Below are 16,765 nucleotides of genomic sequence, written 5' to 3' on the forward strand. Positions count from 1 at the left end.
AAGTTCAGTAACAGTTTGGGTGCCCCGTTATGGTTTTAGCTCTAGAGAGCGGGGTTAATGCCTATGGATAGATCAACTAAACAGAAAAGTAGCTAGGAAACACAAACTTTAAATGATACAATGGACCAGTTAGACCCAATTGATATCTATAGGACATTTCACCCCAAAACAGTGAATTTCACCCTTTTTTCAATTGCACACAGAACCTTCTCCAGGATAGATCACATCCTGGGCCATAAATCTAGCCTTAGTAAATTCAAAAAAATTGAAATCATTCCTAGCATCTTTTCTGATCACAATGCAGTAAGATTAAATGTCAACTACAGAAAAAAAAAAAAACCTATTAAAAATACAAACATATGGAGGCTAAATGACATGTTTCTGAATAACCAACAAATCACAGAAGAAATAAAAAAAGAAATTAAAATATGCATAAAAACAAATGAAAATGAAAACATGACAACCCGAAACATATGGGATTCAGTAAAAGCAGTGCTAAGGGGAAGATTCATAGCAATACAAGCTTACCTCAAGAAACAAGAGAAAAATCAAATAAAAAATCTAACTCTATACCTAAAGCAACTAGAAAAAGAAACGAAGAACCCCACGGTTAGTAGAAGGAAAGAAATCACAAAAATTAGGGCAAAAATAGATGAAAAAGAAACAAAGGAGACCATAGTTGAAATCAAAAAAGCTAAAAGCTGGTTCTTTGAGAAGACAAATAAAATTGACAAACCATTAGCCAGACTCATCAAGAAGAAAAGGGGGAAAATCAAATCAACAAAATTAGAAATGAAAATGGAGAAATCACAACAGACAACACAGAAATACAAAGGATCATAAGAGACTATTATCAGCAAATATAGGCCAATAAAATGGACAAGTTGGAAGAAATGGACAAATTCCTAGAAAAGTATAACTTTTCAAACTGAACCAGGAAGAAAGAGAAAATCTTAACAGACCCATCACAAGCACGAAATTGAAACTGTAATCAGAAATCTTCCAACAAACAAAAGCCCAGGACCAGATGGCTTCACAGCTGAATTCTATCCTATCCTATCATACTCAAATTCTTCCAGGAAGTTGCAGAGGAAGGTAAACTTCCAAACTCATTCTATGAGGCCACCATCACACTAATACCAAAACAAGAGAAAGATGCCACCAAAAAGGAAAACTACAGGTCAACATCACTGATGAACATAGATGCAAAAATCCTTAACAAAATTCTAGCAAACAGAATGCAACAACATATTAAAAAGATCATATATCATGACCAAGTGGGCTTTATTCCAGGGATGCAAGGATTCTTTAATCACAAATCAATCAATGTGATACATCACATTAACAAATTGAAAGATAGAAACCTAATGATTATCTCAATAGATGCAGAGAAAGCCTTTGACAAAATTCAACATACATTTATGATTAAAATGCTCCAGAAAGCAGGCATAGAAGGAACATACCTCAACATAATAAAAGCCATATGTGATAAATACACAGCAAACATTATCCTCAATGGTGAAAAATTGAAAGCATTTCCCCTAAAGTAAGGAACAAGACAAGGGTGCCCAATCTCACCACTACTATTCAACATAGTTTTGGAAGTTTTAGCCACAGCAATCAGAAAAGAAAAAGAAATTAAAGGAATCCAGATTGGAAAAGAAGACGCCAAACTCTCGCTGTTTGCAGATGGCATGATCCTCTACATAGAAAACCCTAAAGACTCCACCAGAAAATTACTAGAGCTAATCAATGAATATAATAAAGTTGCAGGATATAAAATGGACACACAGAAATCCATTGCATTCCTATACACTAACAATGAGAAAACAGAGAAATGAAGGAAACAATTCCATTCACCATTGCAATGCAAAGAATAAAATACTTAGGAATAAATCTACCTAAAGAAAAAAAAGACCTATATATAGAAAACTATAAGACAGTGATGAAAGAAATCAAAGAGGACACAAATAGATGAAAAATATATCATGTTCATGGATTGGATGAATCAATATAGTGAAAAATAATATACTACTAAAAGCAATCTATACATTCAATGAAATCCCTATCAAGCTACCAATGGTATTTTTCAGAGAACTAAAAGAAATAATTTCACAATTTGTATGGAAATACAAAAAACCTTGAATAGCCAAAGCAATCTTGAGAAAGTAGAATGTAACTGGAAGAATCAACTTGCCTGACTTCAGGCTCTACTACAAAGCTACAGTCATTAAGACAGTACGGTACTGGCACAAAGACAGAAATATAGATCAATGAAACAAAATAGAAAGCCCAGAGATAAATCCATGCACCTATGGACACCTTATCTTTGACAAAGGAGGCCAGAATATACAATGGAGAAAAGACCATCTCTTTAACAAGTGGTGCTGGGAAACTGGTCAACCACTTGTAAAAGACTGAAATTAGAACACTTTCTAACACCATACACAAAAATAAACTCAAAATGGATGAAAGATCTAAATGTAAGACCAGAAACTATAAAACTCTTAGAGGAAAACATAGGCAAAACTCCCTTTGACATAAATCACAGCAGGATCCTCTATGACCCACTTCCCAGAGTAATGGAAATAAAAGCAAAAATAAACAAATGAGGCCTAATTAAACTTACAAGCTTTTGTACAACAAAGGAAACTATAAGCAAGGTGAAAAGACAGCCTTCAGAATGGGAGAAAATAATAGCAAATGAAGCAACTGACAAAGAATTAACCTCAAAAATATACAAGCAGCTCCTGCAGCTCAATTCCAGAAAAATAAACGACCCAATAAAAAAAATGGGCCAAAGAACTAAACAGACATTTCTCCAAAGAAGACATACAGATGGGTAACAAACACATGAAAAGATGCTCAACATCACTCCTTAGCAGAGAAATGCAAATCTAAACCACAATGAGATACCATCCTACGCCAGTCAGAATGGCTGCTATCCAAAAGTCTACAAGCAATAAATGCCGGATAGGGAGCAAAGAAAAGGGAACCCTCTGACTCTGTTGCTGGGAATGCAAACTAGTATAGCCACTATGGAGAACAGTGTGGAGATCCTTAAAAAACTGGAAATAGAACTGCCATATGACCCCGCAATCCCACTGCTGAGCATACACACTGAGGAAGCCAGAATTGAAAGAGACTCGTGTACCCCAATAATCATCACAGCACTGTTTACAATTGCCAGGACATGGAAGCAGATGAATGGATAAGAAAGTTATGGTACAAACACACAATGGAATATTACTCAGCTATTAAAAATAATGCATTTTTATTAGTTCTAATGAGGTGGATGAAACTGGAGCCTATTATCCAGAATGAAGTAAGTCAGAAAGAAATACACCAATACAGTATATTAACACATATATATGAAGTTTAGAAAGATGGTAATGATGACCCTATATGCGAGACAGCAAAAGAGACACAGATGTAAAGAACAGACTTTTGGACTCTGTGGGAGAAGGTGAGGTTGGGATGATTTGAGAGAATAGCATTGAAACATGTATATTATCGTATGTGAAACAGATCGCCAGTCCAGGTTCAATGCATGAGACAGGGTGTTGAGGGCTGGTGCACCTGGTTGACCCTGAGGGATGGGATGGGGAGGGAAGTGGGAGCAGGGTTCAGGATGGGGGACACATGTACACCCATGGCTGATTCATGTCAATGTATGGCAAAATCCACTACAATATTGTAGAGTAATTAGCCTCCAATTAAAATAAATAAATTATAAAACGAAAGTGGTGATAAAAGATGATATGGTATTGTAAAGTCTTCATTATATTAAAAAAATTACCAAGTCATTTAAATAGCTAATCACATATTTTACTCTTGGATATGGATACATTAACTAAAATTTACCCTTTTAAGTTCATTAGAAACCTTCTATTGTAATTTTGCTCTTGTTTTCAAAAATGGGTAAAAAAATTGTCTAAACTATAAATCCCAGATGACATGCTGTGTAAAGTTGTTATATTTTTAAAGCTTTAACCATATGTTATAGCCAAGGAATTTTTTTTTATCTCCCTCCAGTACATCTACCTATTCCATTTAGAATGGAAAAGATTTGAAGCAAAATCTTAATACAGATTAAGTTTGCTCTTCTTATCTTTGGTTTTCCCAGCCTCTTCCCATTCCACTCCATTAAGAGATCATCTTATCAGTTCTACCAGAGAGGTATCTACATTTCATCTATATTTGACCAAAAAACAAACTTAGCTTCTAGCTACAAGTTTATATTATCATTCTCTTCATATATTAACAACAGATTTCAAAGCAGGATATAAGTTGAATTCAACAGTGGAAGTCAATATTTCATACCATCTCTTAAGCATTTATGTCATCGAATAAAAGTAACTAAGTGTTGCTGTGTAATTTTGGGAGTATGAGCACAGAGAATAGCTTTTAGACAATATGTCAGCAAATAAAACAAAAACTAATTTTAATGGGTTCGTATTTTTCACTGTTACTGATAACATATGTAAAATATGTAAAAGTTAATTTTTCAAATAAATCCACACCATGAATTCTCTGTCATCAAAAGATACATCTTTAGTAATGTGCTTGGAATTTGGAATTCAAGATGTTATCTTTATGCTCTTAATGAGTAGCATGGTAAAATTTCCTATTTTTTAATAAGCCTAATAAAATATAATGTTCTGTAGCAGACTGAGAGCTCAACAATCTGCCTATATTGCAAACATCAATTTCAGGATGATGATAATAATAATAATTGACACTATTTTGAAAATAGAGGGACATTTAGTTAAGGCCATTTGCTATTTCAATGACCGCAATGGTTTCCCTTACACTGGATGACCAGTTTGTGATCTGGTACTGCATTGCTTTCTGTGGTCAATTTAAAATACATGGCTATTTAAACTTAAGAAAAATCCAGGAGACATTGACACCAAGGTGTCAACTGAGTGTAGATCTTTACTTTTATTTTCATCTAATGAAAAAGTATTGGAGAGTAACTCAGTTTTAGCCCTTCTCAGCTACAGTCTCAGACCAACCAGTGGACCACCCAGTGACCTGTCAAGAGGACTCTCAGGAATCCAGGGGAAGCCGTACACATCTGTGTACCTGATAAAAAAGGCCCACCATCTGTGGACCCTGAAGCAGACACCTGTTCCAGTGGCAGGCCTGTAGATTCTGAAGGGAGTCTCATCTGTCCAGGAAGCAAACAGAATCTACAAGTGATTGAGCCCCTAGTAACAGGCCTGCCACAGACCTACTCAAGACCCAGCAGTAGCCATTTGACCCAGCTCCAAAGCTACTAGACTGTATTTCCAGATACAAGGCTATTAGCCTGGGGACCTGACAGAATAAGGTCTTTACTTGCCTAAAATAGTCTATGAAACCCAAAAGAGAAATTTGCTTCTTAAAATGCATCGACATCAACAGAAGGCTACACAGATCATACAGGAACAGATAAATGTGACACTGCCAGAGGAAACTAATGCAACTCTAGTAACTGATCTCAAAGAAAAGGAGATTCAAGAGCCTGGCAAAGAATTCAAAACAATCTTCTTAAAGAGGCTCACTGAAATGTGAGAGAACACAGATACACAATCAAGCAATCAACAAAATCAGTCAAGCAGTGCATGAACAAAATGAGAAATTTAATAAAGAAGTAGAAATTGTAAAAACCCAAACAAAAATCCTAGAGCTGAAGAATACAATGATAAAATTGAAAAATTCAATGGAAAACTTCAAAAGAAGACTCAACCATAAAGAAAACTCAAAACCTTTCACATTAGCCAGTTAGAGGAACAAAAAGCTAATAGAATAAAAAAAAAAGAGTGAAGAAACTTGGGACTTGTGGTACACCATCAAGAAAATGAATATATGCATTATGAAATCCCCGAAGGAGAAGATAGAGAGAGAAAGGGGCAGAAAGCCTGTTAAAGAAATAATTGCTGAAAACTTCCTAAGTCTTAGGAGGGATATGGAACTCCAGATATATGAAGCAAAAGTACCCCCAAGCAAGATCAGCACAAAAAAAGGTTACCCTGAGGCACATTTAAATCAAATTATCAAAAGTCAAAGCCTGAATTTTGAAAGCAGCAAGAGAAAGGAAACTCATTACATACAAATAACCCTTCCTCCTTGCTCCATAAGGCTATTGGCAGATTTCTTGGCCAGGATCTTGAAGGCCAGAAGACAGTGGGATGGTATATTAAAAGTGCTCAAAGAAAACAAACAAACAAACTTCCATCTAACAGTTCTGTACTGTTTGGTAAAGCTGACTTTCAGAAATGGAGAGATAAAGACATTCTCAAAGAAAAGCTGGAGTTCTTTCGACTGGACCTGTTTTATAAGAAGTGCACAGATGACACCACCTTTATGGCAGAAAGTGAAGAGGAACTAAAAAGCCTCTTGATGAAAGTGAAAGTGGAGAGTGAAAAAGTTGGCTTAAAGTTCAACATTCAGAAAACGAAGATCATGGCATCCGATCCCATCACTTCATGGGAAATAGATGGGGAAACAGTGGAAACAGTGTCAGACTTTATTTTTCTGGGCTCCAAAATCACTGCAGATGGTGACTGCAGTCATGAAATTAAAAGATGCTTACTCCTTGGAAGGAAAGTTATGACCAACCTAGATAGCATATTCAAAAGCAGAGACATTACTTTGCCAACAAAGGTCCATCTAGTCAAGGCTATGGTTTTTTCCAGTGGTCATGTATGGGTGTGAGAGGTGGACTGTGAAGAAAGCTGAGCGCCAAAGAATTGATGCTTTTGAACTGTGGTGTTGGAGAAGACTCTTGAGAGTCCCTTGGACTGCAAGGAGATCCAACCAGTCCATTCTGAAAGAGATCAGCCCTGGGATTTCTTTGGAAGGACTGATGCTAAATCTTAAACTCCAGTACTTTGGCCACCTCATGTGAAGAATTGACTCATTGGAAAACAGTCTGATGCTGGGAGGGATTGGGGGCAGGAGGAGAAGGGGACAGCAGAGGATGAGATGGCTGGATGGCATCACTGACTCTATGGACATGAGTCTGAGTGAACTCCGCGAATTTGTGATGGACAGGGAGGCCTGGCGTGCTGTGATTCATGGGGTCACAAAGAGTCGGACACAACACACAACTGAGCGACTGAACTGAACTGAACTGAAAGGGAGTCCTTCAGATTGAATTAAAAGGATACTAAGTAGCAGCATAAAAATATATGGAAGTATAAAACTCATTGGAGAAGGCAATGGCACCCCACTCCAGTACTTTTGCCTAGAAAATCTCATGGACAGAGGAGCCTGGTAGGCTGCAGTCCATGGGGTCGCTAGAGTCGAACATGACTGAGCAACTTCACTTTGACTTTTCACTTTCATGCATTGGAGAAGGAAATGGCAACCCACTCCAGTGTTCCTGCTTGGAGAATCCCAGGGACGGGAAGTCTGGTGGGCTGCCATCTATGGGGTCGCACAGAGTCAGACACAACTGAAGTGACTTAGCAGCAGCAGCATAAAACTCATTGGAAAAGCTAAATATATAGTCAAACTCAGAATACTGTAATACTGTAATGGCAATGTATAAATCACTTTTATCTGTATTAAATCATCACCTTGTATACCTAGAAACAATCGCAGTGTATACCTAAATATATATAATTTTTATTTGTCAATAATTCCTCAAAGCTGAAAAAAGACTACTAGATAAAACTAGTCTTATTTCATGAGGAAAAAAAAAAAAGCATTGGAGGTATTAAGTGTGCTTTTTACATGCATCCTACATCTTTAATGAGTAGCATAATATTCATAGTTATATATAACTATTAAAAATAGTTACTCCAGATTTTATTTTTCTCATATGCCTTATGGTAGCAGAATTATGTTATTTTGTATAATGTAGGGTTTTGGAATGAAAAAAGTTCGAGACAGACAACACTGGACGATTATGTGAATTTTTTTTTTTTTTTTTGGAGAGGGGCATAGATTTGTGTGTGTGGTGTGTGATTGATGGGTTGCATTTTAGTTTTTACATAATAACTTATGGTAATGATAGTAAAATATTAAATGCTTTTACAATTGCTCTCTGGTATTTTTTATTCTAACCTCACATAATGCTTTTTTTGGCCAAGTATTGATTAATGTCAACATAAATACTTCAAGGGAAAATCTTATTTTTTCGATGTAAAGACAAAGCATGGAACAGAAACATCTGCTTTAGATATTTTATATTCATATAAATGGGGGAGATGGAGATTACATGTACACATCCACACATTCACAGGTTACCATATGAACTTTTTGTCCTCCCAAAGTGATGAGTTGGGAGGAAAGTGTTTATTTATTTGAGTAGGCATGTTACATCGAAAAAATAAGATTTTCCCTTAAAGTATTTGGCAATGATGGGCTTCCCTGGTGGATCAGAGGTTAAAGCATCTGCCTGCAATGTGGGAGACCCAGATTTCATCCCTCGGTTGGGAAGATCCGCTGGAGAAGGAAATAGCTACCCACTCCAGTATTCTTGCCTGGGAAATCCCATGAAGGGAGGAGCCTGGTGGCCTACAGTCCACGCGGTCACAAAGAGTTGGACACGACTGAGTGATTTCACTTCACTTGGCAATGTTACTCTAGAAAAAACTGCTTATCTATTTTACTGACACATACCAACCCACAAAAAGCACTGAAAGGGGGAAGAAAGCCAAGGGAAGGGAGGTCTGGATATTCAGTTATTCTTGAATTTAAAAATAAGATTTCTACAGGCCAGATGTGAAGACAGAGACTCTAAGGCAGAAAAGAACTCAAGAAGGATAAGACATAAATATATATATATATATATATATATATATATATATATATATATATATATTGAATAGCAGAGGCATCTAAAGAAAACTATGTGACTGCACTGGGAAATCTCTCATGGGTTCATATTTTTCTTCAGATACGTGTACAAATTTAGAAGAAAATGCATACAATCAAGGAAAAATACAACATATTCTATAAGAATATGCTTAGAGAGGTTAAGCCTAAAATATGCTGAGGCCTATAAAATTGTAGAGGACAGACATTAAAGGGCTTAGATTACTGTGCTAGATGTAAGGATAAAAACCAGGACAAGAGAGGGCCATTGCTAGAGACATGCTATTAACTGATGACAGAGAGAAATATAATGATTGGATGTTATTTTGTGCCCAAGCTTTATAAAAAAAAAAAATACCTTCCTGTTGGAACCCATTGAATAAATGTGGATAGGAGTAAAACGAGAGCCAGTAAATGGCAAAGAATAGTAAGAATGCATTCATGTTCTTTCAATATTTTAAACTTCCAGGCCACGTGAATTTATTCAAGGGAAATGGAACAAATTTCAGATGTAGTCATGGAAACTATATCACTAATTTGTGAGAAATTGTAAGTATAAGAGAGTTATCCAAAAAACAAATATCCAACTATTTATCTCATTCAAAAATATTCTAAATTAATTTTTCCCCCAGAAATGTGAGAAATGTAAATCCAGTTATAGACTAAAGCATCTTGGCATTGATCACCTCCCAATTTTATATTAATAAGCAGATAAGTTTATGAGCATTTATCAAAATGTAAGTAAATACAAAGAGTACTCTTGGTTTAATAGAAATAAATTTTCTTAAGCTAATTCATTTATTTACCTTCATTAAATACGAAGAACTGACTTATTGGAAAAGAGCCTGATGTGAAGAACTGACTTCTTGGAAAAGACCCTGATGCTGGGCAAGACTGAAAGTAGGAGGAGAAGGGGACGACAGAGGATGAGATGGTTGGATGACATCACCGATTCGATGGACGTGGGTTTGAGCAGGCTCCGGGAGTTGGTGATGTGCTGCAGTCCATGGGGTTGCAAAGAGTTGGACATGACTGAGTGACTGAATTGAACTGAACTGACCTTTGTTAAAAGTTTTACTAGGCTGGTAGACTGAGATAGTTAAGGGGAAACTAAAGGGATACCATATTTAGATTTCAGCTAGATGTTAACAGAATCTCCTATGTTATATATCAGGCAGGCTTCTCCTCTTTGCAAGGCCATTGCACATTTGAAAAAAATATTTTTATCAAATATCCTTTTGTCTCCCCTCACTAGATTCTAAACTCCTTGAGGATAAACATGGGGTCTTATTTACTAATTCTTAGGATAAAGAGATGTTCAAAAATCCTTTGTTAAGTGATAGTATGAACACACTAATGCATTAGAATGATTAAATATGGAATGGGTAACACTAATTCAAATGGGTGTGTAGCTGGTTGAACAACTGTATTTTTAGTTTTGATTAGTAATGTTCCACTTCTGGTAAGATGGAGTAGATCTAATTTTACATATTTTTCCTGATAAGTGCAGCTGAAACCTATGAACATATATAAAACAAACTTAAGAAGACTTTGAAAGTGGAGAGAAAAAGGAAGCCAGGCTGAGAACCTCAGGACTAAAGGAACAACATGATAACAAATCTCCTGGGTTTTCTTTTTGCTTCATATATGCCAAACTAAAACAGAAGATTGTAACCCCAAAACATGAATAAGAGCAAAAAAAAAAAAAAAAAAAAAGCACTAACCACCAAATTTGTTCTTTATATCTAAAGTATCATAAAAGGGGAATCAAGATAGAAAACTTTTAGACAGTAACTTTTCTATTCCAACCAAAATCAAAGAAAAAGTGTGACCCAATTCCTCCCCAAAACTGAAAATGTTTAGTGGAGAGCCTAGAATTCTACCTTTGTTAGGCTCTAATATGGTCTCCCAAACTTTCCATTGGGAAAGTTGGAGTAGGGAGAACAATAAATTTAATGAAAGAAATGCAAAATTTCTACTCTGAAAAGTAAAAATCACTGTTGAAAATTTACAAAAATAACTGACAAGATATCCTACATTCAATAATTGGAAAACAATATTATTAAGATGGCAGTACTCCTAAAATTGGTCCACTGATTTAACACAATTCCTGTCATAATGCTACCTGGCTTTTGATGCTAAAATCCATATGGAAAACTCAGCAAGATCAAAAGAACAACAAAAACAAAAATCTTTAAAAAATAACAGTAGTCTTGAAGGAACCACACTTCCTGATTTTTAACATTATTACAAAACTACAATAATTAAGACTGTGTGGTACTAGCATAAGGATAGACACACACCAATGCAATAGGATTGAGAGTCCAGAAATAAACCTACTCTTTTATATTCAATCTTTATCTTTTTTTGAATTCATTAATATAATAAAATATATATGGCAAAAATTTTCCATTTTAACCATTAAAGTGTAAAATACAGTGATATTAAATACATTCACATTGTTGGGTCACCATGACACCGTCCTTCACTCTCCAAACAGAACACATTATTTTCTTAAACAGAAGCTCTATAACCATGAAACAGATACTATCCATTCGTTGCATTCCTGTCCTTTGTCAACCACCATTCTCTTTCTGTCTCTATGAATTTGACTACCCTAGGTATCTCAAATAAGTGGAATCATACACTGTTTGTCTTAATAAAATGTCCTCAAATTTATCAATGTTATAACACATGTTAGAACTTCCTTTTTAAGACTGGATAATATTATAGATACACCACAGTTTGTTTATTCATTCATTCATTGATGCAAGGTTGGGTTGTTTCTACCTTTTGGGAATTATGAATAATGCAGCCATACAAATATCTCTTGAAGACTCTGCTTTCAATTCTTTTGGGAATATACCCAGAAGGGGAATTACTGGAAGATAAGGTAATTCTATTCATACTATTCATACTGTTCATAGGGTTCTCAAGGCAAGAATACTGAAGTGGATTGCCATTCCCTTCTCCACAGGACCATGTTTTGTCTCCAGCATGACCCATCCATCTTGGGTGGCCCTACATGGCATGGTTCTTAGATATAACACTGAAAGATGAACTCACGAGGTCCGTAGGTGCCCAATATGTTACTGGAGAAGAATAAAGAAAGATCTCCAGAAAGAATGAAGAGATGGGGCCAAAATGAAAACAATGCCCAGGTGTGGATGGGATTGGTTATGAAGTAAGTCCAATGCTATAAAGAACGATATTGCATAGGAACTTGGAATGTTAGGTCCATGAATCAATGTAAATTTAAATGGTCAAACAGGAGTAGGCAAGAGTGAACATCAACATTTTAGGAATCAGTGAACTAAAATGGACCAGAATGGGTGAATTTAATTCAGATGACCACTATATCTACTACTGTGGGCAACAGTCCCTTAGAAGAAATGGATTATCCCTCATAGTCAACAAAAGAATGCAGATGCAGTACTAGGGTGCAATCTCAAAAATGACAGAATGACCTCTGTTTCCAAGGCAAACCATTCAATATCTCAGTAATTCAAATCTATGTCCCAACCACTAATGCTGAAGAAGCTGAAGTTGAATGGTTCTATGATGACCTACAAGACCTTCTAGAACTAACAACAACAACAACAAAAATGTCCTTTTCACTATTGGGGACTGGAATGCAAAAGTAGGAAGTCAAGAGATACCTGGAATAACAGGCAAATTTGGCCTTGGAGTACAAAATGAGGCAGGGCAAAGGTTAACGAGTTTTGCCAGAGAATGCACTGGTCATAGCAAACACCCTCTTCCAACAACACAAGAGAAGGCTCTACACATGAATATCACCAGATGGTCACTACCAAAATCAGATTGATTATATTCTTTGCAGCTGAATATGGAGAAGCTCTATATAGTCAGAAAAAACAAGACCAGGAGCTGACTGAATGTGGCTCAGATTATGAACTCCCTATTGCAAAATTCAGACTTAAGTTGAATAAAGTATGGAAAACCACTAGACCATTCAGGTATGACCTAAATCAAGTCCCTTACTATTATACAGTGGAAGTAAAGATTGAGGGCAGGAGGAGAAGGGGACGACAGAGGATGAGATGGTTTGATGGCATCACCGACTCAATGGACATGGGTTTGGATGGACTCCGGGAGTTGGTGATGGACAGGAAGGCCTGGCGTGCTGTGGTTCATGGGGTTGCAAAGAGTCGGACACAACTGAGTGACTGAACTGAACTGAACTGAACAAATTAGAACCTCCGGATGGAGGTTCATAACATTGTGTAGGAAGCAGTGATCAAAACCATCCTCCAGAAAAAGAAATGCCAAAAGGCAAAATGGTTGTCTGAGGAGGCCTTACAAATAGCTGAGAAAAGAAGAGAAGCAAAGAAAAAAAAAAGAAAGAAAGAAAAGAGAAAAGAAGAGAAGGCAAAGGAGAAAAGGAAAGGTATATCAATCTGAATGCAGCGTTCCAAAGAATAACAAGGTGAGATAAGAAAGCCTTCCTAGGTGATCAATACAAAGAAATAGAGGAAAAGAATAGAATGTCCAAACTAGACAGCTTATTAAAAAGCAGAGACATTACTTTGCCCACAAAGGTCTGTATAGTCAAGGCTATGGAATTTCCAGTAGTCATGTATGGATGTGAGAGTTGGACCATGAAGAAAGCTGAGCACTGAAGAACTGATGGTTTTGAATTGTGGTATGGAGAAGACTCTTGAGAGTCCCTTGGACCACAAGAAGGTCAAGCCAGTCCATCCTAAAGGAAATCAGTCCTGAATATTCATTGGAAGGACTGATGCTGAAATTGAAGCTCCAATATTTTGGCCACCTGATGTGAAGAACTAACTCATTATAAAAGACCCTGATGCTGGGAAAGATGGAACGCAGTAGGAGAAGGAGACAACAGGGGATGAGCAAGGATGTTGGATAGTATCACTGACTCGATGGACATGAGTTTGAGCAAGCTCTGGGAGTTGGTGATAGATACGGAAGCCTGGCGTTCAGGAGTCCATGGGGTCCCAAAGAGTCAGACACGACTGAGTGACTGAACTCACTGACTACCTGAAGGTAATTCTACTGTTAACTTTTTTAGGAAGTTCCATGTTGTTGTCCATTGTTCATACACCATTTTATACTCTCAACAACAATGCACAGAGTTCCAATTTCTCCACATCTTCACTGACACTTGTTACTTTCTTCCTTTATTCCTTCTTCTGTAGTAAACATCCTAATTGCTGTGAGGTTATATCACATTGCATATTTAATTTACATTACCCTAACCATTAGACTGGAAAGGGTCAGTTTTCATTCCACTCCCAAAGAAAGGCAATGCCCAAGAATGCTCAAACTACTGCACAATTGCACTCATCTCACACACTAGTAAAGTAATTCTCAAAATTCTCCAAGCCAGGCTTTAGCAGTACATGAACCGTGAACTTCCAGATGTTCAAGCTGGTTTTAGAAAAGGCAGAGGAACCAGAGACAAATTGCCAACATCCGCTGGATCATTGAAAAAGCAAGAGAGTTCCAGAAAAACATCTATTTCTGCTTTATTGACTATGCCAAAGCCTTTGACAGTGTGGATCACAATAAACTGTGGAAAATTCTGAAAGAGATGGGAATACCAGATCACCTGAACTGCCTCTTGAGAAACGTATGTGCAGGTCAGGAAGCAAGTTAGAACTGGACATGGAACAACAGGCTGGTTCCAAATGGGAAAAAGAGTACATCAAGGCTGTATATTGTCACCCTGCTTATTTAATTTATATGCAGAGTACATCATGAGAAATGCTGGGCTGGAAGAAGCACAATCTGGAATCAAGATTTCCGGGAGAAATATCAGTAATCTCAGATATGCAGATGACACCACCCTTATAGCAGAAAATGAAGAGGAACTAAAAAGCCTCTTGATGAAAGTGAAAGAGGAGAGTGAAAAAGTTGGTTTAAAGCTCAATATTCAGAAAACGAAGATCATGGCATCTGGTCCCATCACTTCACGGGAAATAGATGGGGAAACAGTGGAAACAGTGTCAGACTTTATTTTTTTTTTGGGGCTCCAAAATCACTGCAGATGGTGATTGCAGCCATGAAATTAAAAGACACTTACTCCTTGGAAGGAAAGTTATGCCCATCCTAGATAGCATATTGAAAAGCAGAGATATTACTTTGCCAACAAAAGTCTGTCTAGTCAAGGCTGTGGTTTTTCCAGCAGTCATGTATGGATGTGAGAGTTGGACTGTGGAGAAAGCTGAACACTGAAGAATTAATGCTTTTGAACTTAGGTGTTGGAGAAGACTCTTGAGAGTCCCTTGGACTGCAAGGAGATCCAACCAGTCCATTCTAAAGGAGATCAGTCCTGGGTGTTTATTGGAAGGACTGATGCTGAAGCTGAAACTCCAGTACTTTGGCCACCTCATTGGAAGAGTTGACTCATTGGAAAAGACTCTGATGCTGGGAGGGATTGGGGGCAGGAGGAGAAGGGGACAACAGAGGATGAGATGGCTGGATGGCATCACCAACATGATGGACATGAGTTTAAGTGAACTCCTGGAGTTGGTGATGGACAGGGAAGCCTGGCGTGCTGCAGTTCATGGGGTTGCAAAGATCGGACTTGACTGAGCGACTGAACTGAACTGAACTTATGCTAGTACCATGCTGTTTTGATTATTGTAGCTTTGTAATAAGTTTTGACATCAGGAAGTGGGGTACCTTCAACTTTGTTTTTAATTTTCAATATGTAGATATTTGGGGGTACCTTGAGAGTCCATGTCAATTTTAGGATGGATTTTTCTGTTTCTGCAAAAAATTTGGTAGGGATTCCATTGAATCTATTGATTTATTTGATTAGTACTGACATCTTAACAATATTAAATCTTTCAATACATGAACATGGGGTTTTAAAAATTTGTCTTATTTCATTTCTTTCAACAAATTTTTGTTGTGTTTGATGTACAATATTTTTCCCTTCTTGGTTAAGTTTTTCTTAAGTACTTCATTCTTTTTGATACTATTTAAAATGAATAATTCTTAATTTCCTTTTTGGCTTTTTCATTTTAGTGTATACAAATACCATTTTTATGTGTAGATTGAATTTTTTATTAGTTCTAACAGTGTGGATTCTGTAGGGTTTTTACTAATGTGATCAGGTTGCCTTTGAAAAAAGATAATTTTAGTTCATTTTCAAAGTTAAAATAATATGTTTTATATTTGTCTATGTATTAACCTTCACTTAAGATTTTTACATTTTCATATGATTTTAAATTAAATGTATATGGTTTGAATCTAGTATCATTCTTTTGGATTTGAAGGACTTTATTCTTATAGGGTAATATTAATAACATATTAACACTAATGAACTCCCTTAGCTTTTGTTTATTTGGGAATGTTTTAATTTTTCCTTCTTTTTCATTTTTGAAGGACAGTTTTGCCATGTATAGTATTCTCAACAGTTCTTTCCTTCAGCACTTTAAATACTGTTATCCTACTGCATTATGGCCTACAATGTTTCTATTGAGAAATCCAATGATAATCTTATTGGAGATTCCTTCTGTGTGATGAGTACTTTTCTCCTGCTGCTTTCAAGATTGCATTTTTAGTTTGACAGTTTGATTATACTGTGTCTTTTTGTGTTTATTGTGCTTGGAGTTAATGAAGATTCTTGTATTTGTATATCCATATCTTTCCTCATATTTGGGACATTTTAGCCATTATTTCTTCAAAATCCTATCTACTTCCTCCCCCACCCCATTTCTCCTTTTAGGGCTCCCCTAGTGGTGTTCTTGATGGTGACCATAAGGCCCTTAGTCTCTGAGGGAGGTGGTTGTAGCTGTGAAACAACAACATGAAAGATCCTTGTTGAGATGAAATGTTCTGTATCTTGACTTTGTCAATGTCAATATCCTGGTGGGAATATTGTATTATAGTTTTGCAAGGTATTATTATTAGGGAAAATAGTAAAGGGTAAACGGGATCTCTCTCTATTCTTTATTAC

Source organism: Bubalus bubalis, chromosome X, assembly GCF_019923935.1.
Source record: "Bubalus bubalis isolate 160015118507 breed Murrah chromosome X, NDDB_SH_1, whole genome shotgun sequence".
NCBI lineage: Eukaryota > Metazoa > Chordata > Mammalia > Artiodactyla > Bovidae > Bubalus > Bubalus bubalis.